Source organism: Manis javanica, chromosome 11, assembly GCF_040802235.1.
Source record: "Manis javanica isolate MJ-LG chromosome 11, MJ_LKY, whole genome shotgun sequence".
Lineage (NCBI taxonomy): Eukaryota > Metazoa > Chordata > Mammalia > Pholidota > Manidae > Manis > Manis javanica.
In genome coordinates, this window is record NC_133166.1 from 81,878,765 (window position 1) to 81,905,206 (window position 26,442).

Here is a 26,442-nt window from a genome sequence, read left to right on the forward strand (position 1 = left end):
GTGGTAAACAGTTTTTCCTCCCAAAAGGTCAGAGTATTTTCTAAGGAGTAGTTTGGTCATTTAGCACCTCTTGGGAAAGTGATGGACATAATATCCCACCCTCTTCAGAAGGTCAAGGGCAGAGCTGAAGTTATATATGCTCAGCTCTCCTTATTCTTTGTCAGGAACTCAGGAAGAAAACTCATTACTCCCTCTCAGTAGCAGTGAGTCAGTCCAAAATCAACAGTTAGTGGGTGGAGACATGGGTGCTTCATTCAGAGTGAAGTCTCAGGGAGTCACATTCCTGATTTGAAGTGACCTACATGGGTTCACACTACTCTCTCAGAACCTGTACTCCTTCGATTTTCCTGGAAGCCTTTGGGAAGCCCCTGGGAGTTTCCATTAGGTAAGTGAACCTGGATGGTGGGGGTTGGGGGTGAGGATGGAATAGAGAGTCCTCATGTAGAGGGTGGGTGGCAATTTCATTGATTTAGAAAATCAGATGATAGTTTCATGAGTAACTCCTTAAAAGGCAAAGTCCTTCCGCAGTTAATGAATTATTTGCATAACTGCTCTTAAATGCTTGGGGGAATTGAATCACAGGAATGTCTTGGGGGCAGATTATGTCTCTTAAGCCTGATGGAACCTTTCTGTGATGGGCTTGGCCTGCCTGGGCCCCCATAACACAGCAACTTGAAAGATCCCATCGAGAAGTTACTTTGTTTCTAGCAGTTGATTAGGGGGTTGTAGAGCTTCTGACTGATGACTCAGAGAGCTTCTAGAGGGGAAGTGAAGACCCTGTCTAAGATCTTCTTTTCCCAGGATAGGGCAGAACTTGGACAATACCTAGATGGAAGGACTTGCCCTTCCAAGCTGAGAAGAATAATCTATTCACTCTTTCTAATTAAAAAAATGTTTTATGTCAACTTCTAATTTAAAAAAAATTACAGTGCAAGACAGCTAAAATAGTATAACATAAACTCTTTTAAGAGACTATTTTACACCCAAACTGGGATGTTATTGCCAGTAGAATCAGGTACTGCATTTAGCTCTGATCTTCCTGGCAGCCTTGGGAAAACAATAACAATAACTAAAAACCAGAGAGATCATTCTTGTTTGTGATAAAAAGAATCATAAAAATCCGTTTGGAGTATTTTTTTTTTTTGGCATTGAATTCCTAAGAGAAATTAACTTCTTATTTAAGGAGGTTTCCTCAGGAAGAATAATGAATAAAGAAATGCACGTGTCTACAGAGATGTCTTATAAGTAAATGTCTCTTATACTCATGAGCATTCAAAACCCAAAATCATATACTAAGTTGTGCTCACTGAAGGAAATCAAATGGAGACCTAAGCTAATGTGTTATGTTTAAAGATTATTTGATTTGACATAGAATTAGAGTTTTAAAAACTTATTGCTGGAGTCCTTGACTTTTTTAATGCTATGGACCTCTTTTTAAAATAATATTTTACATATATGAAACAAAGTACATAGAATTATAAGGAAGTCAAATTATAAAAATACAAATATCAGTACATTTTAAAAATTGTGATATATTAACACATACGAACACATTAAATAATAAGATATATCAACTTGTCCACAAATTACCATAGCTTAATACAGTGACGAATGTAAACCCTATTTCAACATATTTGTATAACTGAATAATAAGAAAAATATCTGTGACTTCTCTTAACAGTCACAGATACTGCTAATATTATTTCCTACATTTATAAAAGAGGAATATGTTAAATACCTAGTCAAAGTCAGTGAAAATCAAGATGCATTTTTTCTCATCCAAGGTCATGGACACTCAGTATCCATGGGCTCCTTAGAGGAATGAAAACAGGTAAACTAACCTGTCTTCATTTGTTTTTGTCAGGAGCTTGGTAAGAGTCCATCCAAGACTGATTGAGCGATTTAGGATAATCTCTGTGAGTGAAGGGAGATCTATTGATTTTAGGTAACAAGAAATAAAATTGATGTTCTATTATGACAACATTTTTCAGTTTTCTATTTGATTTTCTTTGATTTCTACATTTTTAATTATTTCTTGAGTAACTAACAGCAATGACAACTATGTTTTGTTTTATTTTTCTCTCATGCCCTGGCAAAAGATAAAATAGAGTTGTTGCTGTTAGAATAAATGAAAGAATGAGCAAACAAATTCATTGCTGATAGTCTTGTTCTCCAGCTTCAGTTCTTCCAGTAAATCTTTCTCTGAGCTGCTAATGTAATAGACAAAATGAATTAGACTGAATTTCTTTTCCTTTTACCTCCCCAATCTGTTGCCTTGATGTGGAGATTACAAAGCCTTTAGCAAAGAAGTCATGGATCTGTATGGTAAATAAGTTTATCATCAGTACCTGACTCATGGAAAATTCTTGAACTTTAAGGACACCAACAAATGACAGTCTGGAGCTCAGAAAGTCAAGACATGGGAGGCCTTATCTTCTGCTACTCTTTCTTCTGCTTTTCTGTGATTCACAGCTGAAAATGCTGAGACAGATGGGAAGGAAACAGTGGAAAAGGGGAAAGCAGAAAGGGTTGTTGAGAAGGAGAAGTAATAGTGAGAGGAGGGGTGGGAGGGGAAGAAAAAGGGAAAGAATTCTTATCTGTGCTGAAAATTCACTGTCATTCCATCATTTGTGTGGATCATTTGGAGCTGTTTTGTGTATATCTGTGGGGTGGTGGGGTTTCTACAATGAGTTCTCTAAAGTGTGGACCAAGGACCACCTGTGGTTTTTGTTTCAAATGCAGTTTTCTGGGCCTCTCTCCCAACCTACTTATCAAACACCCTATGGAACCACGATGGTGCATTTTAACTAGTTTTCTGAGTGGTTCCAAGCAAGGCTCCTTAAAGTTGGAGAAACACTGATTTTGATGAGAGAGAAAAACCTGGCTAAGGCAAAGTAAATCTACCCCCACCTCCCTGATATCACGCAAGAAAGAACAAATGTTCCTACACTTGAAAATACCCACACTGCACGCACGGGCATTTAGGGCTTTTGAGGTTTAGCCAAGCACTAGGTTAAGTGTTTTCTGTATTTTAGGCAATTAGCAAGGAAACATGGTGCGCAGCCCGCTTGAGCTAATTTGCAGGGGTCTTATGCTATCTTTTTCAACCTGTAAGAAGAAATAGGAGCAAGCCACCCTGCTGATCCTGAGTATGTGAGTGTGTTGTGGGGAGATTTTCACCTATGGGTATCTACTGATTATTCCTGGATGATGGGCAGTAGAGGTGTAAGTCTGTATGTTAAAGTGCATTTATATTATCCAGAGGAAAGAGCTATAAAACCAACTCCTGAATAATTTTTATTGACTTTCAGAAGCACAGTTTCTATTGTTTTCTTCTTTTCAGCAAGATTTACTTTTGCCAATATAAAAAGCCATTTTTCCGTTTCATGAAGACATTCTGTGAAGTGTGAGTTAAGCAGCCTCCAAAGCAGCCTCACTCACCATGCAAATTTTCTAGAGTGTTTTTCCATGCTGTGTTTAGCCCATGACACTGTGTTAATTCCCAGGTCATACCGAACTACACTAAAAGGTCTCTCCCTATCCAGCCATCTCTCTAGTCATGTGCCACACATCCTAATCAGAAACAAAGCTTCCTTAAATGTAAATTAAAAAGTTAAATTAGATGGCTATGACATTGTTTGAATGAAAGTCACAAGGCTGAAGTAAATTATGAGCCTCCCACTAATAATAAGATAAAATAAAATAAAAAAACCAACATTAGACTGAAAATTTTGCTTTCTTGCAAAGTCAAAATAATTGATGGATTTAGAGTTCCTCTTTGGTCTCTTCACCTACCAAGCTCAGCATTTAAAACCACCTGGGGCTGGATTTTCCGCCACCATTCAAGTTATCTTCTTAAGAGACATGATGCTATGGACTTCTCACATGAAAAGCGTTTTCATTGACATTTCAGTCATTTGAAACTAGCTACAGTGTATACTTAACGCAGGCACCACCTATTTTCTCAGGACTATTGTGATGAAAGGAAATATGGCCTAAATCCTGGGGAAACCGTCTGTTTTAGAATGGTGACAGTTCCTTTTTTTGTCAGTCATCTAAATAGATTACTTTCATGTTTTTTCAGGCTAGACTCTTTATCCAGAGAATCAGTCAATCCACAGTACCCTGTAAACCTTTGTTTTTTGGTTGGCTTAATGTTAAAGCATCATTTCGAAGTACATTGTCTTGAGGTGTGACTTATTTGGCAAACTGGCTGGATGAGACTGGGAAGTCTACCAACTTTCATTCTCTCACCCACACTGCCTACATGGTGCTGCAAAGATGGGCTTCAGTTCACATTTTAATTAATACCCAGAAGTTGCTGGTGCAAATCGCTGCTTCTATTTCATGGTGTTCAAGGTTTCTTTGAGAAATTATATCATTTATCAATGGCCTAATGGAACAACTTTTAGCCATGCACAGCTGCTGAGTTCCTGTCTTGACTGGTTATTGATTGGCTCCTGCTTTTTTCTTATGCTCTCCATAGACTGCCAGGTCTCCTCTGCTTACTGGGATTTGCTTGGCCTAGAATTAGAATACTGCTTAGGATAATTGAGTATTAGTTCGGTGGGTTATAATGTTTAAATATGTTTGCCCTTTTTGGGGAGAAGGCTGTGGCGGGAAGGTAGAAAGAGTGGGTTTATGTTGTTGACCTAAATATGATTCAAAGGACTGCTCTGTTGGCCAGACAGGAGAGGTGATCTCCTTTCTGCACTAATTAGACTATACTTCGAGTTTAGTGTTTAGTTCAGTTAAGCCCCATGTGGGGTGTCCTAAACCAACTGGCGTGTCCAGGGGACAATGATCAGAATACATAATTGGGTTTGGAACCCTAAGGTAGGTAGAGTGTTTAAAAGAACTAGGATGAATAGCCTGGGGGAGAGTACAGTAATGGGAAGCATTATAGACATTCAAGAAACTAAGGCGCTGTGATGTGAAAAGGTATAGTTTTGTCCCCAGGTGACCCCAGAGGCAGAACTAGGGCCCAAGGCTGGAAGTTGCAAGAAGCCAGATTTCTCTTCAGTATAAGGAAGCATTTTTAAAACCCATTTGAATTCATTGAATACAGAATATTTTGGTTTGGGACATAAAATTTCCCTATCACTTCAGCACAGAAAGGACAGCAATTAAAAATTCTTGTTATAGAAGAGATCCAAGAAGGGAGGTTTAATCAGTTGACTTTTAAGTTCTTTTCCAAACGTTGAGATTATGTTAGGAATTTCAGTCTTGTAATCTGTTTTATAGAAAGTTGCTGAAACTGATTAAAAGAAGCAAGGCACAGTGGGGAAAATGTGGGTCTAGATTCTATTCTTTGGTCTTTAATATACTAGGGTTGTGACCTTAGGCATGACACTTTACCCTCTGGGTCTTCATGTCTTCAGTTAGAAAGTAAAGGCTTTGAACAAACAGCTTTAACCCTGTAGTGTTAAGAAGGTACCTACCCCCTGCTCCTTTGCATGAAATCCACCTCCAAGCAACCACCTCTCCGCAGCTCATCTAGAGGCTCAGAGACTCAGTTCCGTGATCCTTCCTGATTGACTCCTTTAGTACCTCCCAGGAGAAACCTGAGCAGTGGGTCTAAAACATAAACCAACTGTACTGCAGCAGAGTGGGGGTGGGGGGTTCAGAACCGTTCCGAAGATCATCCACCAAACACATTCAAGTCATCTAACTTGCCTAGAATTCAAGAGGCGAACTTCTTAACATACTATGATGACTGTTGTTCATAGAGTGTCACTCAGTCTCTGTGAGGCTGAAGTTAAAGTTACTGGTTGGTAGACTTTTAGACTTACCCCCTAGACCATATCTAAACCTCCCCAAAGGCGTTCTTCCTCTCCGTCTTGACATGAGCTGCTCTGGGGCCGTGGGGCTTTATCTTTCATCTTCCTCCACTCGTGCCTCTGCAGGGTTTCCTATCCTCGCCCCCTCCTCTCCCTTCCTGAGACTTGTTTTCGTGTGGTGGAAAAATGCAGACACTCATCTTGTTTTGCCACTCTCTGGGGAGACCTGTTCTAAAGTACGAACAGAAAACCAAGCAAAATGTTTGAAAAAAATTGTTGAAATTATTTTGAATAGTCAATAAGAAAACCATGTAGCAAGACCCACATCAAAGCCCAGCTGTTGGGGTATACCTTTCAAATTCCATTAACTGCAGAGGCCACACACAGCGAGGGGACCACAGATGTGGAGATATGTTTGAAGAAAGAAAAGGTCAGAATCATAGTGAAAAAAAAAGTGACTTGAATAACAAGTTTGAGGGAGTGAGACAGAATATTTCCATCAGAGGGACTAATGAGGTTAGCTTCCAAGAGGCATATGTGACCTCTTATTGTCATCTTTCTTTGTGAGAAGATATTTTTGGAAAGTCAGGTGGATCTCACTGGAAAGTATGTTGATGAGTTTTCCTTCCCATGGTGGGGTGTTGCTTTTTATTTTTTTAATGATTAAATCTTGCAGTTCCACCTTTGAAAAGGGTGTTTTTATAGGTTTGGTTAAGGGCCTGAGTGTAGTCAGGGACATTTGGGAATCTTTTCCAGGTGTAATGTGTAAGTGGAATAGAGAAGTTCCAAAATGACATCGCGTGGGTGTTTGACCGTGTGGCTTTGTGTGTGATCACCCTCTCATCCTCTTGGCAAGTGTATTTACAAGGTTACCCTGTCATAATGTTTGCTTTGACTCTGTTTTGCCCATCAATATCAGTGACTATACACATTTTTCTGTAATGTCACCAGAGATCCAGAAATGACTGTGTCCCAGCATAGGAAGCAATGGAAAATCCACAGTGACGACACATGATCAATTCCTGGGCTGGGAGTCAGTCTAATATCTCACCTCTGAAATCAATAGAACAATCTTATTTGCACCTGTGAGCACATACTATCAATCTAGTGACAACTTTGTACTGTGAGCATGTGATTAGGTGAGATTATTTAAAAGAGGTTCCATAGAAAGTGCAAGGATTAGGGAAAGGGCTGGTAGCAGGTCCTGAGAGGCATATGAAGACTGTAATTTGTGATTAATCGCCAAGATTTTGGGGGCTAGAGAGCTCTGGGTTAAATTTTACAAATGATATGCCATTGGGCAATTTTCTATGTCCCTATTTTCTTATCTTTAAAACCAGGATAATGTTAGTACTTACTGTATCAGTTAATATGCCTTTGTTATGAATAACAGGAAAATCAAACTAGCTTAGGGAAATGTATTGGCCTGTTTATCTGTCTTAAAGCAGGTCTGCCTTCAAGTGTGGTTTGATCCAGAAACAATGTCATCAGGCCTCTAGTTTCATTTCTTTACAATTCTCATTGTTTTCCTTCTTGTATCAGCTATGCCCTCAGGCTGTCTTACCTCAGGGAAGCAATTATGATTGTAGTAGTTCTAGACCTTACACCCTCAATCCTACTATCTAAAAGAAGAGAGTTTCTCTTTTGGTAGTTCCCATGGAAGAAAGAAGACTCTTCTCTCCAAAAAGCCTCCAACAAATGTCTCAAAGTCTTGAATTAGCTCACAAATATGCTGAACAGTCACTAGGCCGAAGAGATGGGATGATAGACATGAGGGTCACTTCTAGAGCTGAAGTGGAGGAGGGGAGGGGTCAGACCTACATCAACCACCATGCAAAGAGTATAGGAGAGATAGTTCCCCAAATGAAAATGTGCCTGTTGTCCAAGGAAAAAGAGAAAATGATGCTAGGAGGCAGCCAACAACAGTATCCCATAGGGTAGTTGTAAAGGTCTTAGCAGAGTGCCTGACACTTGGGAGGACTAGATAAATATAAGCAATGATGATTATGCTGGTGTCGCCCCGGAGTCACTATTTCTGCCTAGAAGTGCCATCCCACCTTTTCTTCTTTCATCTGTAATGCCTGCCTCTCTTTTGCGAGTCTGGAGAACTGGATTTCAGCCTAAGCTCTTGTGTCTGACTTGCTGGCTGGTCTCAGCTAAGTCACTTACAGCCTGTCAGAAGTAAGGTTGGGATGAAATATGAGCTGAGGCACCTTTTCAGAAATAAGGTGACCTTTTTCCTCCTTTGATTCGCTGGGAATCCTTACATAAAGTTAGTCCTGATTCAGGGACCCTGTCTGCCAGTGCCACGGTTTTGAAGGCAAGGGCTTTGAAATCGGGCAGATCTGCTGGATTTGAACTCCAGCTCTGCTGATGCTGTGATTGTGGGGAACTTCATTCTTTGGGCCTCCACCACCTTTACTGTATAAGAGAAGGGATGGTTAATCGTATCTGATTTTCAAGCTTGACTTACAAGAACAAGATAGAGTTGGAATGAGGAGCAAGTTGCAATGTGTGTCGTGGTAGACAAATAGGACATTTCTGACACATTGGGAATGTATTTTGATTTCATCTACTGTCATTTTTAATGTCTTATCATGTGTCTGGTGACTATGTATATTTCACCTGCAGGGATATTGAGACATAGATTAAGGGCTTAGAAAGTTAGGTTAGGAGGCCGCGTGGATGTATCATAACGCGAAATCAGAGGGCGTACTTGCCCCTCCCCTACCCAGCTGAGAGTCATCTCACTTAGGCTGTTATGAGAAAAGTAAATGTTCAACAAATGTTGGCTATGTCCATTCCTTCTTTCTTCTCCTCTGTTTCTTTCCATTTTTTTTCTGTCCTGTAGATATCTTTGGCTCACTGGTACCAGGAGCAACCTGGTGGCAATTGTAGGTACAATCGTCTCCCTTTCTGCTGTTCTGTAGTTTCATTTCCCTGCGGTTTCTGGGATCCCTTCTCGAAGCAAATGATTCTCCTTTTGATGTACCGTCAGAAGGTCAATAGAAGCCTACTCTCACGCTATGTCAGTGCCTACATCAGTCACCTCACTACATCTCATCACATGGCATTTTATCATCTCACATCATCACAAGAAGGGTGAGTACAGTACAATAAGATATTTTTTAGAACAAGACACCACAGTGACATTATTTTTATAAAATTGTAGTACATTGATACACATTATATTGGTTTTAGGTGTACAACATAGTAATTCAACAGTTATATACATTGTGAAATGCTCATCACGATGTGTAGTTACCATCTGTCAACATACAAAGATATGTACTGACTATATTCCCTACACTTTACTTTTCATCCCATGACCTAATATTTTTGTTGTTTTTTTTTTGAGAGGGCATCTCTCATATTTATTGATCAAATGGTTGTTAACAACAATAAAATTCTGTATAGGGGACTCAATGCACAATCATTAATCAACCCCAAGCCTAATTCTCAACATCATGACCTATTATTTTATAATGAGAAGTTTGTACCTATTTATCTCCTTCACCTATTTCACCTGTCTCCTTACTCCCTGTCTCCTATGATAAACACCAGTTTTGTCTATATTTCTAGTCTGGTATCTTTACCCTAGAGAGTAAGTGTGACTCTGACTTTGCATAATGCTTAACACAGAGTTTCAATAGGGACTTCTTTGCACACTGTTACATTGTTCTGACAGTAATTATCTTGCGTTCCCTTTTTTCCGGAGGCCCTCACCCTACTCTGCCTAAATCCACAGTCCCTGTCTCAATAGCAGAGGTTTTGGGGAAATAGTTCATTATTTAACCCTCTCTTTTTTTTAGAGCCCTCCTCTTAAAGACTCTGATGTGACTTGTCACCTGAAAGCAAACGCTTAATTTGGTCCCTCCAGTCCTGCCCTTGGACCAGGCTTAGGCAAATGAAACCAGTTCTTTGAGTTACTTTGTTCCCTTGTATTTCAAGTTACTTAGTGGATTCTATAGATGTATTCAGACAGAGCTGACTTTCAGGATGACTACAACTGAGGCTATTAACCTGTGACCTCAGTATGCAGGAATTATTATCCCCATCATAAGAATGAGGCAGCTCAGAGAAGTTGAAGAGGGCATTTAAAAAAAAATTGGACATGTGAGTTTAATTACCTACTAGATCATTCAGATGGAAATGTGCAGTAAACGGATGAATAGGTTAAAGTGGAATAAGATGGGTCATACAAAACCTTATTTTTTATCATATTAATGTTTAGTTAAGTTCTGGGTGACTTTGTCTGATTTATAGTATGACAATGAATAAGGGCCATTGTTCAATAGTGTTGGTGATTTGACTTTAAAACCCCTAATGATCACTTAAGTACCTTGATCAAGTTAATTGAAGCTATCCTGAAATTCAATATGAGCTGTTGACATTTGCAGTTGCTTCTGTGTTTGACTTGATTCCTAAAATTCTGGCTCTGTCAGTGTGTAAGTCATGTGCACTTGACAACGAATCACTTTTCTTCTCTAGGCTTCAGTTTTCTGATCTGTCAATTGAAGCATTTGAATAAGATAGCCATTAAGCTCTTACTTGATTCTCTGTGATTATCTGAAGGTTCTCCTTAGTTCGTGGTTCATTCGCACAGTTAATTAAATCTACTTGTCCTGGGAACTCTTGCATGTCCTCTGAATAATGTCAAAGCTGCATAAATATCTTATATAAAATAACAAAGTGACTTATAACTGCAAGGAAATGCTTTCTTGCATTTTGTACTGAGTTCTTATGAAAGATACAATTTATTAAGAATTATGTAAAAGCTATGTTTGCTGTTCTGCTTTATTCTATACCAGTGTTTCAGAATTATTATACAGGAGTTTTGGATTAATGTAATGCCTCCACAGGAGGAGGAAGAGATGCCCTTTCCAAATTATATTTATTCAGCTAAAAGAGGAAATTTTTTTTTTCTCTAGCACTATTTGATTAAAAGACTGTTGTTTTTCCAATGAACTGACTTTACACCTTTGTTAAAATCAGTTGACCCTATTTGTATGGGTCTCTATCAATAACACACTGTCTTTATTATTGCAGCTTCGTAGCAGGATTTGTCAACCACAGCATGATTAATATTTCAAGCCAGGTGATTATTTGTGTGTGGGAGCATCATATGATGTTCAGTAGCATGCCTGGCATCTACTTACTAGATGCTAGAATGTCCCCTGAGTGTGACAATTAAAAAAGTTTCCAGACATTGCTAAATATCACTTGAGGGGAGAGAAATCACCTCTGGATGAGAACTACTGATTTTTGTAATGAACCTTGAAAAGCAGACTTTTTTTCTTCTTTTTCAAAACTGTTTTGGCTATTTTAGTTCCTTTGCTTTCTCATGTAAATTTTAAGATCACTTGTTGATTTCTGCAAAAAGTTCTCCTGAGATTCTGATTGGGATTGTATTGAATCTATACATCAATTTTGGAAGAAGTGACATCAACAATACTGAGTCTTCCAATTGATAAACAATAATCCCCATGTTTATTGAGGTCTCTTGATTTATTTTTCCTCAATATTGTGTTGTTTTCAGTGTTCATATTCTTGTATGTGTGTGTATTAAACATAATATATTAGACCTAAATATATATATATATATATATATATTGGACCTAAGTAATTCATTTTTTATGCTAGAGTAAGAAGCACTTAAAATTTCGAATTCTAGTTTCTTATTGCACCAATTGAGAAATACTGTTGACTTTATGTATTGACCTTGTGTCTGCAACCTTGTTAAATTTACTTATTAGTTCTAGGAACTTTTTTTGTAGATTCCTTCACATTTTCTACATAGACAAACATCTGAATAGAAAGTTTTATTTACTTCTTTCCAATCTATGTTTTTTTAAATTTCCTTTTCTTGCCTTATTGCATTGCTAGGATTCAAGTACAATGTTGAATAAAAGTGTCGATAGTAGTTATCCTTGTCTTGGTTTTAATATTAGGGGAAAACATTCACCTTTTCTCTGTAAAGTAATGTTAGTTGTGCATGTTTTGGAGCTGCTTTTATCAGGTTAAGGAAGTTCCATTTTTATTTATAGTTTTTTGAGAGTTTTTAACCTGACTAATGTTGAGTTCTGTCAAAGTTTTATCTGTATTTGTTGAGATGATTGTGTAGTTTTTCTTTTTAGTTTGCTGATATAATGAATTATGATTGATTTTTGGAAGTTGAAACATCTTTGCATTCCTGCAATAAATTTCTCTTGTTCATGGTATAGTATCCTTTTCATATGTTCCTGGATTTGATTAGGTATCATTTTGTTGAGATTTTTTGTATCCATATTCATGGAGGATATTGGTTTGTAATTTTATTCTCTTGTGATGTCTGTCTGGTTTTTGTTTTGGGGTAATGCTGCCCTCAGAAAATGAGTTAGAAAGTGTTCTTTCCTATTCTATTTTCTGGAAGAGATTATATATAGATCTGGTATTATTTCTTCCTGAAATGCTTGGTTGAGTGTAGCAGTTAAGTCTTTTGGGCCTATGTTTTCTTTGTTGGAAAGTTGACTACAAGTTCAATTTCTTTAAAAGAATAGACTATTCAGGTTTCCTGTTTCTTTTTGAGTGATTTTACACAGTTTGTCTTTCAAGGATTCATTCCATTTCATTTAAGTTATTAAGTGTATGGGCATAAAGTTGTTTGTAGTATTCCCTTAATATTCTTTTAATGTCTGTACTATCTATAGTGATGTTTATTTTTTCATTCCTGATATTGATAAAATTTCTGTTATCTTTCTTTTGTTTCTGGCACAGTTTGGCAGATTTATGAGTTATTTTTAGCTTTAAATAAAGTTGGTTTTATAAATGTTCTATATTATTTTTGTATTTTCAATATGGTTGACTTAAGCTCTTAATTATTTCCTTCTTCCTTTTCATTTTGTGTTTAATTTGCTCTTATTTTTCTAGTTTCTTAAGATGGAAGCTTAGAACATAATTTGAGAACTTTCTTCTTTTTTAATATAAACACTTATTGCTGTAACTGTTCCTATAAGCACTTCTTTAGTTGCACCCTCCAGAAATTTTTGATATGTTATATTTACTTATTTGTATAGTTTAAAGTTTTCTAAATTCTCTTGAGACCTCCACTTTGGCCAATGGGTAATTTAGAGGGATGTTGTTTAAATTCCAAAAATTTGAGAAATTTTCAAGTAGCTGTTTGTGCTTTCTATTCTTTTAAATTGACTATGGTTTGTTTATAGAACAGAATAGGGGTAGGTAACATTTTTTGTAAAGTGTCAGAGAGTAACTATTTTTGGCTTTTATGGCCATATAGCCTCTCTTGAAACTACTCATTTCTGCCTTTGTGGACAAAAATAGCCAGAAACTATGTGCTACCAAATAGGCATGGCTGTGTTTCAGCAAGACTTTTTTTTTTACAAAAACTAATGGTGGGCTGAATTTGGCCTGCAGGTGATAGTTTACTGATCCCGATCTACCTTGGTAAATGCTCTGTGTGCACTTGAAAAGAATGTGTATTCTCCTGTTGTTGAGTGGAGTAATTTATGAATATTAAGTCAAGCTGGTTGGTAATGTTGCTCAGCTCTTGTCAATCCTTGCTGGTTTTCTATTATTCTACTGATTACTTAGACATCTCCAAGTGTAATTGTGCATTTGTGGATTTTTCCTTTTAGTTCTATAATCTTTTGTTTATGTATTTTGAAGCTGTGTTGTTTGGTGCATACATATTTGGATTGTTTTGTGTTCTTGGTGTATTGACCCCTCTTTCTCCCTGGTAATATTCCTTATTTGACATCTTTTTATTAATATAGCCATTCTCACTTTCTTTTGGTTAGTGTGATTTCATAGTTTATCATTCTCCATCCTTTTACTTTTTCACTTTAACTTATATATCATTATATTTAAAGTGAATTTCTTGTAGACAGCATACAGTTGAGCCTTTTGTTTTTCCAATCTGACAATTTCTGTCTTTGAGTTGTTATGTTGAGACCACTTACTTTAAATGGAATTCTTGATATGGTTGAATTTAAGTGTACTCTTTATTTATTTTTAGATTTTCCTTTTTCTGCTTTTTATTCCTCTATTCACCATTTTCTTCCCTGTTTTAGATTATTTCAGTATTTTAAATATATTTTAGTTTATTTATTGGCTTTATGTCTTTTTATTTATTTTTTGTGGCTATTCTAAGAATTATAGTATAGAAACCTCACCTTTCATAATCTCCTTAAAGTTAATATTTTACCACCTAAAATGAGTTGAAGTTTTAACCATGTAGTTTCCTTAATCCTCTTCCACTTTATGTTAAAGTTGTAACTTTTTGCCAAAGCACAAGCATTGCAAATCCCACCAGACAATGCTATAATTTTTACTTGTGATAGTCATACTTACTTTAATGAACCTAAGAGAAACAAATAAGTTATTATATTTATGCACACATTTATCATTATCATTTATTGTTTCATTGCTTTTTATTAAATCCTGAGGTTCCAAGTCTCCCTCTTGTATCATTTTCAGTTGGCCTGAAGAACTTCCTTTGGCATTTTTCTTGGGTCAGTTTTGCTGAATATGAATTGTCTTAGCTTTTCTTCATCTTTAAATGTCTTTATTTCACCCTAATTAGTGATAGATACTTTGCTAGACATAGAATTCTGAGCTGATAGTTATTATAGTACTTTAAAGCTATTTAAATAATTTTGCCTCTATATATAATGTATCATTTTTCTGTGGCTTTTTTCAATTTTTTTTCTTTATCTTTGATTCTCTGAAAATCTTTGATTCACTATGATGCAGCTGGATGTGGTTTTCTTTAGATTTAGGCTACTTGGGATTTCTGAACCTCTTGAATTTATGAATTTATTTCACCAAGTTTGGAAAGTTTTCAGTCATCATGTCTTTAAATAGTTTTTCTTTGCCAATCTCTTTCTCACATTTTTCTGGGATTCCAATTAAACCAATATTAGACATTTTGATATTTTCCTATAAACCCCTGGGTCTCGGCTTATTTTTTTCAATTTTTTCCCTCTATTCTTCAGATTTTATAATTTTTATTGATCTGTATTCATTTGCTGACTCTTCTTTCATCTCCCTTGAGGTCATCCAGTAAATTTGTATTTCAGATACTGTTTTTCACGTGTAAAATTTTCACTTGTTTCTTTTTTGTAGTTTCTGTTTCTTTGCTGAGAGTTTCTATCTTTACATTCATTTCAAGAGTGTTTACTTCTAGAAGTCTGGCTTAACAACGGTTCTAAAATTTTTGTCTGTTTCTAATATCAGGGCCATCTCAGGATTGACATTTGTTAATTGTTTTGTTTCCTTAAGAAGTAGTCAGCCATCTGGTTCCTTGTTTGTCAGGTAATTTTGGATTTTGTCTAGATATTTTGAATATTTATTGGGAGACTCCAGGTCCTATTAAAATCCTCTGGAGAATGTTGGGTTTTGCTGTTATTGTTGGTAATCAATCCTGTTAGGTTCAGACTGCAAGTTGTATTTCACCTTCTCTGGATTGTGGTTCCAATTTAGTTAACTTTTCAAGGTTTTTGCTATATTTCTTTGGGTGTGACCTGGTCATGTGCTCTCAGAGGTGTGTTCAGGACACACTGTGCTTTTCACACAGAATTAGGTGTTTTCCTTCTCCAGTCTTTCTCCCCAGTATTTCCCCAACTCCTCTGGCTTCCAGGGGATTCTTTTTCTTGTTATCTGACTAGAAAGATAAAGTTTAACTTGAAGTTCTAATGACCACATTACCCACAATCTTGCATGACTGGGACAATCCTCAGGGCAAAGTGGTAAGAGTAAAGAGAAAGAGGGAAAAAATGTAAAAGTGATACCTCCAGTCTTTTTGAACCCATAGGATTCCCCTTTTATGGTTCTTCTGGCCAGATATAAGGGTTTTCTCTCAGAGTTTATTGACAAGCCGCTGTTGCAATGTGGTGACCACATTGCAGGCTCGTGATTTGGGCCGCCCTTGGTGCAGAACTGGAAGGAAAAACAGAAAAAAAAACCCAGTGAGAATTCCTTGGGTCAAAGTGGGAAAACAGAAGAGTAAAAATACCATTAAACTCACCCCTGTGTGGGTTTTTCAAATGTCGTATCTCCTTCCTAGTCTGCTTGCTATGTTTAGCTTTTCAGAGTTGTCAGGTAGTTGCTTTTGTGTGTTTTGTCCACAGTTTTTATGTAATAAGTGGGAGAGAAGGCCTCAGTGGGCTTGCTCTTCCTTAGCTGGCAATGGGAGTCCTCTAGTTACTCACTTTTGTATTGATTCATAACTGCTTATAGTGTCTGTCACCTAGAAGAGAATCATAACTTACTTGTTGAATGGAAGGACAAATGAATAAATAGAGGGAGTAAAAAAGAAGAAAAGGGGAAGAGAAAAAGGAAAGAAGAAAGGAAGGAAGGAAGGAAGGAAGGAAGGAAGGGAGGAAGGGAGGGAGGGAGGGAGGGAGGGAGGGAGGGAGGGAGGAAGGAAGGAAGGAAGGAAGGAAATGGACAGATGGCTTTGGAGTTTGGTTTCTACGTGATGCCGATGTCTTTAAGTGTAATTTTATGGTACGGTCACTAGATGGCAGTAGAAGCCAATGCCCCACTCAGTGTTCTTTTAAAAATATATCCAACAATTATTGACAAGTCTATTGTGGGTCAAGTAGTTTGTTAGTAACTAAGGGGTGAAATGGAGAGTGTGTGGGGGTGCGAAGATAAGCAAGAGGCAATTTCTGCCTCTCAGGAATTCACAAGTTGACAGGAAGATAGACTAACCACGATATAAATCAGATTGTGATACTCCTATAGTAGATATATAAACTAATATTATAATAAAAAGGAAGGAAGAATTAATGTTGACTACAGGAATGGAAGAAGGCTTCACAGAAGCAGAGTTTGAGCTGGGTCTTGAAGGATGAGTATGGGTTGGACATGCAAAGTAGGAAGCTGGGAGTAGAGAGGAAGGGGCATTCCAAACACAGGGTACAAATCTAGGAATAATAATTAGAGAATAGTAAATACCTGAGGTGTGGCTCGTGTGCTGGTTCCATGAAGGAAATAATGGGAAATTATTTTGGGAAGGTAAGTTGGCATCAAATCATGGTGGTTATTAAATGGGGTGATGGTTCTAGTTGTGGCATTGTCTCTAGGTCGGGCAGTCGTGCCCCTCTCTGTGGGCTGTGTGCCAGGTGGGCAAGCAGTTTTTAGCTGCAAGATCCTGTCCTTTGTGGTAGAGCAGCCTGTGCCAGGACCCTGTGCAGCCACTGCTGGGTCAGGAGCCAAAGACCCAGATGCTTCTAGGGTACCAGAGGGAAGCTACATGAGTACTTTGGGTGGGCACTGTGCCAGACACGGACCCTCTGAGGGGCCTGGATGAATTCAGCTTGTTACCATGTGGGAATGTGGGCCTACTGTTACTAGATCTTCCAATTTTTCAAGAGAAATTGGAATACAAACAAGTGAAATTCCCTGATTTTCAAGTGCTGGCCCTGGCTCATAGTTTAGAAAGCACGGGGTAAGCCAATCCAAACACATCTGGGAGCTGGAGTGGGCCATTGGTCATCCCTTTGTGACCTCTATTCCAGAAAGTCATCTGTGGGTTCCTCTCCTGGAAGCTGCCATGGCCAAGATCCAGACCAGTGTCTGTGGGGAAGCTCCTCCTTTCCTACTCCCCCTTCCATGTACACTACGGGTCTCCCAGGAGTGTCTCGCAGAGTGATACTTCCCAGCCCCTCTCACCCATGGGCTCTCCCGTTGCCTTCTCCTCAGTGTGGGAACCACCAGGCTGGCCACTCTGTGGGGTGGCTGGGAGGCACTTCATTCTTGGTGTCCTCCTTACATCTCAAATGCATCCGTGTGAGCTTTTGATGACCTTGAGGATTCATCTGTGCGCAGAAAATATCATTCAGATGTTACTTAGGGTTTTCACATTCATTTCCTTTTAAAAATCTATTGCTTCTTTGCACCTTCAGATCGCATTTAAAATATTATATTCTACTTAGATATTTACATCCAGATTGTAATAACTACTTATTATTTCTCATTGGTTAGAACTGGGGTAGAATTTGGATTTTGTGTGCCTCTTGAGGATTCCTTATTACAGCTATCTGGATCGCAGAAGAAGGGCAGTTGGTACTCCACGTTCCTAAAGGCCATGGACGCCGGGAATCCGGTTCAAGGGTACGAGGGTGCCTGAGAAGCGGGTGAGGGAGAGGCCCAGAGTGCAGGATCAGGAAGGAGCTAGGAAATTATTTTTTCTTTTTTTCTCTGCTAAAAGCCCAGGGACAGATTTGGAAGCCAGGTCCTGAGGTTTCATCTTGAATCTTCCCTTACTGGGGGGACTTTAGGCCCATTGTTGACCCTCTCTGTGCCATGTTTTTTCCCCAAGTGAAGTTGGGATACTAAAGCAGAAGGTAGACAGATGGGTATTTCTTCGTTCCCTCCTATTTTTTGGGAGGTATGAATGCTGCCCTAGCATTTAAGACCAGTTTAGACAAAACTGTGAAGAATCAACAAGATGACCTCAGGAGTTCCAGCTTCACTTACGGAGCAGGCTGGCGGTGGCCTCCTCAGAGGTCCAGCCTTTACCTTCTCACATCCAACCCCATCATGGTGCGGACTCAGGAGAGAACTGTTTTTCTCAGTCAGCAGGTTCCCTCTTAACAGCATAGGACTTAAGAGAGGGAGGTGGGGCGAGGGCTCGTCGGGAAGTCCTAGCAGACAGGTCTTTTAGGACCACTGGGTCCGACGGAGCTCTGGGCTGACATCGGGGTGTGCGTCACTGTCCCCGTGTCCCCGTGAGGGTTGAGGAAGCTCAGCCCGGGGCAACTCCAGCGGCTTGTTTGGCTATGAATTTCCGCCAGGTGGCGGCAGAGTAGCACGAAGAGAAGTCACAGGCGTGGACGTCCTACTCGGCCCGCAGAGCGGCTGACAGGCGGCGGAGCGGCGGTCCGTTCAGGACAGTCCGTGTCGTTCTGCAAACGATGGCAAGCCAGGCCCCAGTGTGAACCTAAAATAGCATTTCCCGTGGAAGTCAGCAGAGAGCGGCCCGCCGGGCGAGGGGAGAGTGCGCGAGGGCAGGGGCGCCCCGCGCTCTGCGGGTGTCAGCAGGGCACCGCGAGGGAGCCGCCTTGAATCGCCCACCTGGGGGGTCTACCTGTGGGTGTGAAGTGCAGGCCCGCCTCTGTATGTGGCGGCAGAGCCCGCTGCCTGCTCGGGTTAAGTGGAGAACTTAAACATTGGGTGAATGTTTCCTCTTCTACAGCCTAGCCCGGTGTCACCGTTATGGTTTATCCGGGGCCGGCTTTCGTCTCTCATGAATCACCCTGCGCTGCAAGTACAAGATCCCTCCAGGCCCCTTGGGGCAAAATTCTAACTCTTATTGGTGAAGGTTTCTTATTCTCATTCGTTTATGCCACTTTGAAAGAGTGAATTGTCCCAAGGAGGGAATAGGAAACAGAATTGTTTTAAAGCAAAGGTGGGCGGCAGGGTTTGAGTCTACACTGCAGGATGGGGATTTAAAGTGAAACCGCCCCTGACAGCAGGACCCGGACCGGCTGCGGTGGAGGGGCCGTGGCACCGCGGGCCGGCCCTGTGCCCACGGCTGGGCCGCGGCGCCTCCTGCTGAACAGCAACACTTTCACGGAGCTCCGACATCTGGCAGGCCGTCTGTGACCACAGTGGGGCGAGGCAGAAATGGTACCTTGTCATCATCCTATTAGCTCACAGACAAAAATGAGAGTGTTGTCCAGACATGACCACAGGAATGACGAGATATGCTTCTGAGCTGATGAATATGGGTGATTGCTGCTGCTTTACCAGTTAAGGCTTTAGCCATGTTTCATTCCTCATACCGTCTAGGCAAGAATTAGTTGGGTGCCCTGGCATGGAATCTGACAGTATCCCATCCAGCGCGAGGCCCCTGAAGCCCTCCCAAATCACCTGATAAAAGATTTGGCAAGAAAGCACTGCATGCTTAGGAAGAGGATAAAAACTAGAAGATTGTGCCAGAGAGGGAAGGAGGCATGTGAAGCCCAAACCTCACCGCTGGCCCTGGCACGGCCCTTATTCCGGGGTGTTCAGTAACCGGGGCCGAGGACCCTGATCGCACCGGCTGCTGACGTTCGCCCTCTGCAATGTCTCTGCTGGAGCAAGGGAGCCTATGGGTCCTCCGAAAGGCTGGCTGTCCGGGTCGGGGGATGAACTTATTCAGCCTCTGCCTCTTCTCCTTGCTGAGCAGCTGGCTCCTTCTGATGTGGTTTTGTGGTTGTACAGCCCGCAGCTCCGCTCATGTGGACACGGTACACTTTCAGTTTCTGAGCGTGAGTCATGTTGGCTTTCCGACAGTAAGAGTGACCCTTGCTCAAAAGGGCTGTATGACTAGAAAGAAGAAACACCAGAGGCCACCAGTGCCCGAGTGTTCACCAGTGTAGGCAGTGCCTGGTTTCTGGGAGCTCTGTGTGTCATCTCTTTAAGCAGGGTAAACTAGGAAGAGGCATTTGGTTTTGAATCCCTGAACATTGCTCGTGTTTGGCTAAAGCGCTCAGGCTTTACAGATGGACGCAAATAAATTGACATTTGGTCAGCTAGTCACAACAGGGAAGCTTCCAGAAGGATTGTTTGCTATTATTATACCATTAGTTCTTGTGTTTGATAATGAGCTCATGATGTTAGATCACTCATCCAGGCTCTAAGAAATCTTAGCAGGACTGTTGAGAATCCGATTGAGCTTGTAAAGACTTAGCCAATAGACAGAAGAAAGGTTTTCTATCTTCTGCTTTGCGGTCCCACTTAATGAAAATGTGTGGAGCTAGGATGGAAGATACACAGCACTTGTGTCATGCCATGCCCTCTACAGGTAGTGTTCCACCGCCACCAGATTCCAGGGGGCATGTGAGGTGATGCCTGTGGCCCATGTCTGTTCTAGAATCTCAGTTTAACTTTGGTCTTGGGTATCTAAGTTATGGGATTGCCACATTTTGGATATTGCCTTTCTTTAGTAAATACTTCTGGATTGAAGAAAGAACAAATAGAATTATTCTTGAATTCTGTCATTGATCCATCAATCACTACCTATTTCCTTGCTAAGTCATTTAGGCAATAGTGGAGAATAATAAGTGGGGCAAGATACATTACATCATTCAAGACAGTATTTCATAAGTATATAAAAATTGCTGCCACTTCATGGAGCTAAATTTTCAAGGCAGTTCCATGTTTAATTCTTTTAAGGTACTAGGCCTGTCTGTCACTTGTCAGTTGCTGTAAGGTAGGCTATAGCATCTAGTAGGGCAGGTTAGATTCAGTAGGGACAAATATTAAACTGGTAATATTTTAGAATTAGCACATGAAAGCTATTTATGCTTGTCTTATAAGTCTACTTATTAAAATCACAGTGTACAAATACTGATTAAATACCTCACCAACCCAGAGTTTTAATTGCACTTACTAGATACGAACTCTAGATTACATAAGCAGACAAGGAACTTATTGGAAGGATCTGAGTAACTCATAGAATCAACCAGAAGGTTAGAAACCAGACCTCCCTCAAAAGGCACACTTATGCCAGCTGGTACAGGGGCTGTGAGCTTGTCTGACTTCTCTTCAGACCAGCAGTTCTTAATCTTCTGTGACATGAACCTCTTCTGCCACCAGGTGAAGCCTATGAACCTCTTCTCAGAAGTTTAAAAATTTATAAAACAAAGTACATAGGATTACAAAGGAAACCAATTATGCTGAAATATATTTATCAAAATATAAAAAAATCCCCAAATATGTGCTATGGTAATATATGAGCTCCTATATTAATGCATAAAATAAAACTAACTGGGGGTCTAATTACTAATGTGATTTCAATAATGATGAGCATGAATGCTCGTGCGGTCTTGAGTATCTGCTAGCTCAGTAGCTGATATCATTTGCAATAACTGTAAAGAATAAGAAAATACCTGTGATGTCAGCTGGTGACAGGGTCACAATGATCACTAATACTATTGAGGTTAGTTTGCTAGCTACATTCATGTTTGAGGGAAATGCTACATTTTCGTTAGAAGTTAGTGAGAACAATAGTGTATGATTTTTCAATTTGATTTCCTGGACTTACTTTAATTCTTTTTATAGACTCCAGGTTAAGAGCCCCTGTTTTAGACAGTGAGCTCCTTGAAAGTGGGAGATTTGTACCTTATTAGGCATTCATGTAAGTTCTGTATGTGTTCATCTGGTGGTTAGATTCTTTGGCTAAGATATTATTCCTTTTTGCAAGCACTCATGGAAATACCTGAAAAAGGAAGCAACAGATCCAAAACATTGTACAGACTGATGATTCATGGGACAGTCTCTCCCGTGGTTCCACTGCAGGCCCTGGCCTCTCTCCTGGATTGCATAGATAATGAGGTCCTAATATCGTCCCCTGGAAGGAGACAGGTTACGCAGTAGTGATTATCCACCTACCCCTGTCTGAGGAAAGGAAATTAACTCCATTTTAGGCAGTCACAATTATTTCCCTTGTTGTTTTATTTCTGTCATTTTCCTTGATTTATCAGAAGGTTTCTTTCCATCCCCTGTTGGTCTATCTTCAGCCGTCCAGCCTTAGAGCTGTCTATCCTTTCTTGCCCTACCATCTGGTTATGTTTGAAATGAGCCACTTGCATTTAGTAAGTGTTCAGTAAAGGTTATTATGACAATATTATTGAAGGATTTTTTTATATAAATTGAAGTGTTCTTGGCGCTTTAATAACCCAAATATCTGTTAAGGACGTGGATCCTTCTATCTGCAGCCCTATGCTTTGCTCCAGTGCCCCGTGTTATCATTTAGCATCCATATCTAATAGTCGGAGAAAATGAGACCTGGAAATGACTTACAGGGTGAGTATTTCTTCTCTGTATACCTCCCTCCAGCCATTTTTATCTCATCCTGAAGTAGGGGAAGTAAAACAACATCAAAACGTGTCTTAGGGACAAACTCCTTAAAAATCTCTGATTGATAAAAACAGTAACGACAACCAATAGGTCTCACAATGACCTGAGCTTTGAGAAGCCACTGGGTATTGCTGAATACTTTTTATCTTACTGCTCAAAACATCTTCCCGAAAGAATAAGTTGCTTCCAACTCAGAAAATTCATCTTTCCCACCACACTCCATTCATTCCATAAACATTTTTTTTTTATTGTCTGTGTACCAAGAACTGTTGTTAAACTCTTAGGCGATTAAACTTTGAGGATTGGATCATATAACCACTTAGAATTACAAACCACCTTGAGATACATCCAAGATTATTATCCCTCTTAAAGAGGCAGGGAAACTGAGGCAAAGAACACTGAAATGACCTGGTTAAAATCTCCCATCTACTTTTTTGTAACAACAGAATTCTAAGTTCCCATTCTTTTATCTATTTGTCTTGCAGAAGGGCTGGCATAAGTCCATATTGCTAATAAAGTAACTTTTGAAGATTACTTTTCTATGGTACCCTTTTCAATTTTTTTTCAGTTCTGCTAAAACCAGCTATTTATTCACTGTTGAATATCTATTTCCTGGGAGGAACACTAGCCTGCAGTTCTAACTTGGAGAGCTGATCTGGGCTTATCCTCCCTCATTCTAGAGCAGCTGCTGCGTATTTCCTCATGTGAATTTTGGCATGTGTACACTTTGGCAAATTGCCCACCTGTGTAACTGTGGTAAGTGTGAATTGAGTCTTGTACTTCTGTTCATTGGGAGGACTGGGATGCATATTTTGGGCCATTCCTAAGGCTTTTTGGCTGGGAAGACTGCCTGGTCTTTTACCTGGGAAGGGAATGACCGAGTTCCCCGACATGGTGATGTGAAGCATTTCCAAGACATAAATTACTTCTGAGACAGGGCTTCATAGGAAGAAAAGTTGACTATTCTTTCTCCTACATTGTGTGAAAGTATATTTTGATTCATTCCAGTAAGTATTTACGTGAGTACAAAGTGAACTGAATTCTTGTCACCTAGAAATAATTGTATGAATATGAGATAAAGAAGTGATTTCCTTTTTCATACTTTCTCTCTTCCTCCCTTCCTTTGTTCCTTCTTCCCTCTCATTATTTTCCCAAGAAATATTGATTGAGTGTAGAACTGATCAGGAATGAAAATATCGTATGAATGAAGCATGGCTTTTGCCTCAGAGATAGATGTTACAAGTTTCAAATAATGTGTTTTTCTGGAATGATAGCCATGAAATTCAGTGTCTGCACCCAGGATGAATACCTAGGCACTGGGGGTAGTTAGAGGAGTGAAACCTGAGCAGGATCTTGGAGAATGCAAAAAATCTGACAGGTGAACAATTTATACTTACAAATGAAAAACTCAGTGTGCCCCAAGAAATAAATGCTAGACGTCACATAGACAAAACTGTTTTTCTGATTACCTTAATGAGACTTGAAGGAAAAGAAAACTTAGGTTGAGAACTAGAAAATGAGAGAGATGCCTGACTCCAGTGCTAAAATGTGGCCTTTAAGAAACTGGCCAGGGACTCCGAGGTGCCAGTGGCTCTACCAGATCATTTCCTGCTTCTAGGTGATCTGAGGGTTCAGGTGGGAGGTCTTCAGAGCTAGTGCCTGGCAGTCTCTACCAAATACCACCCTTCTAGCTGTCAGTTGTTGGGGGCCTGAACAGCTCAAAACTGAAGTTCTTAGTTAAACCACAGCAGTGACTACTCAGCCCCTAGGTCTCCAGTCATTACTTGTCAATTACCCCTCTACTCCCACACAGAACCTGCCCTTTTCTGGGCTGGGTGATACCAGTAAACTCACCTCTGACTAGGATCTGAATGTATGGGAGGCTTAAAGCCCTATGGGATTTTCAGAATTTTTTAGGGTGTCAAAACATCTCTGGGGTTGGCCTTATCTATAGATGCTGTGCCAGTTGACCTCAGCTCACCCTCTCTCCTCACTCTCCTCACATCTACTTGACAGCTTTCCTCTGAAGTTCACTTGCAGTAAATGCCTCTGAATAAGTGTACTACTTAAAAAAATGATCAACTCACCCATTTTTGGAGACATTTCACCTTTAGGAAAAGAAGCTGAATGATGAAACTAAACTTCCAGGGGATCAATGCAGGTTCAGTTCAATTCCCTAAACCTTCCACTCTTGTATCTATGCTCAATACATATGATTCTGGATGTTCAGACTATGGGCCTGAAAAAAAAATGAATTGTTTTGTACTTTGGAATGCCGGAAATATTAGAGCAATAAAAATTAAAGCAAAAAGGAGTTAACTAGGTTAACAATAGGGTTAACTTGGAAATCCTCCCCTCTATGTACTTAGGGTGGTTTCTTGCTACACCCTAACACACAATGTATTTTCAATTATTTTTGTTTGTTATAAAGGCAGCTCTAAAAGCACTATTTTAGAGATCCAAAAAGAAAATGTATTCAATTGAAAAATGCACAGAAGTGATATTTTAACTTACAGCTTCATATACATTGAATAACATTTGTTTCTTTGTACCCGATTACTTACATTTCAAAATAAACACAAAGAAAACAGCTGCAAAAATAAATGCTCTGGCTTAGTTACAAATTCTATCTGTATTTAACTAGTGGCTTTAAACAAGGTTGAAAATCAGAATCACTTAGGGAACTTTTTAAAAATTCCTCTCTCCACCCCATGACATTTTTATTTGCTGGATCTGGAATGATTTCTGGATATATTCATTTTGGAAATGTTTTCAAAGTAATTTTGATGCCTTCCCATTTTGAGAACTGCCAGTTTCTTTTCATGTTAGCCCTCGCAGTCTCTATTTTACCTGATTGCAATTTGCTGCTTAATATTTACTGGTAACTATTCTCTCTTTGTACCTGATTTCCTCCTTATTTCAGAGTGAACACAAAGAATCCAGGCATCCGGCAGTACCTGGACACCCGGAACGGATCCCAGCCAGCTAGCTAGACTACAGGGTAGAGTTCCCAAAGGAAGCAGAGGCCTGATTTCAAGGCAAAAATGGAGAAACCTTGGGACCCAGAGTCCTGAGCAGGAGGCAGATAGGCTTCTGCATCAAGGGCATTGCTGAAAGGCTGAGAAGGGCCAGTGGTTATCTAGCCTCCTGTTCACAGGGACCATGCAGAGGATTAGGATTCTTCCGGTGGCACTCTTGTTTCTGTGCCTGGTTGGCTTCTTGGTTCCAGAGAGGAACTGAGGATCCCACTGGGCCTGCTGGAATGGACTGGAACTACCAACGGGATTCAAATGGTCTTGTGAAGCTTTAACTCTCTTTGGGCATGTTGAGCTGTAATCTCTTCAACTTCCTCTCTTATTACGAGCAGCCAACAGCACCATCAGGCAGCAAGACGTAAACATCTCTCCAGAAAGGAAAACTGTCCAAAGGAGTGAGTTGGAGTAGGAGGGGAGTCTTGAACACAAATATTTCACTCTTGTACCAGCGCTCTTGTCTACCCCTAACTTGAACTTCTCACTTGGTGCCGTACACCATGGATTTGAAATCCAGTGTCATCTCAGGTTTTTGCTTTCCTGCCTTGGAGGAATTTCCCCAACGTCCCAGGCCTCCTGACTTTGACACCTTACTTGCACTGTAGCTTTCCAGGAGTTCTAGTGCTTCCTCTTCTCTCTTCCCTGTTTTTACAAACAACTGTGACACGATGACTGTCCGTTGTCTTTTATGAAACCATGTAAAGTCATAATAAGCAAACGATAATTCTCCAGTGTGAACACTGGAGTTGTTTTTTTTTCATGTGCTTGTGAGAGGGGGT

General features: G+C 39.9%; 1 protein-coding gene across 20 annotated transcripts in view; it reads left to right on the forward strand.

Moving 5' to 3' along the window:
- Positions 1-266: 266 nt before the first annotated feature.
- Positions 267-26,442, forward strand: part of LOC118971592 (uncharacterized) — a 411,068-nt gene continuing 384,892 nt past the window's right edge. For all 20 annotated transcript variants that reach the window (XR_012122776.1, XR_012122777.1, XR_012122771.1 and 17 more), the window contains exon 1: positions 267-385. The gene's annotated coding sequence lies outside the window, so the exon portion shown is untranslated. The remainder of the gene's footprint in view (positions 386-26,442) is intronic.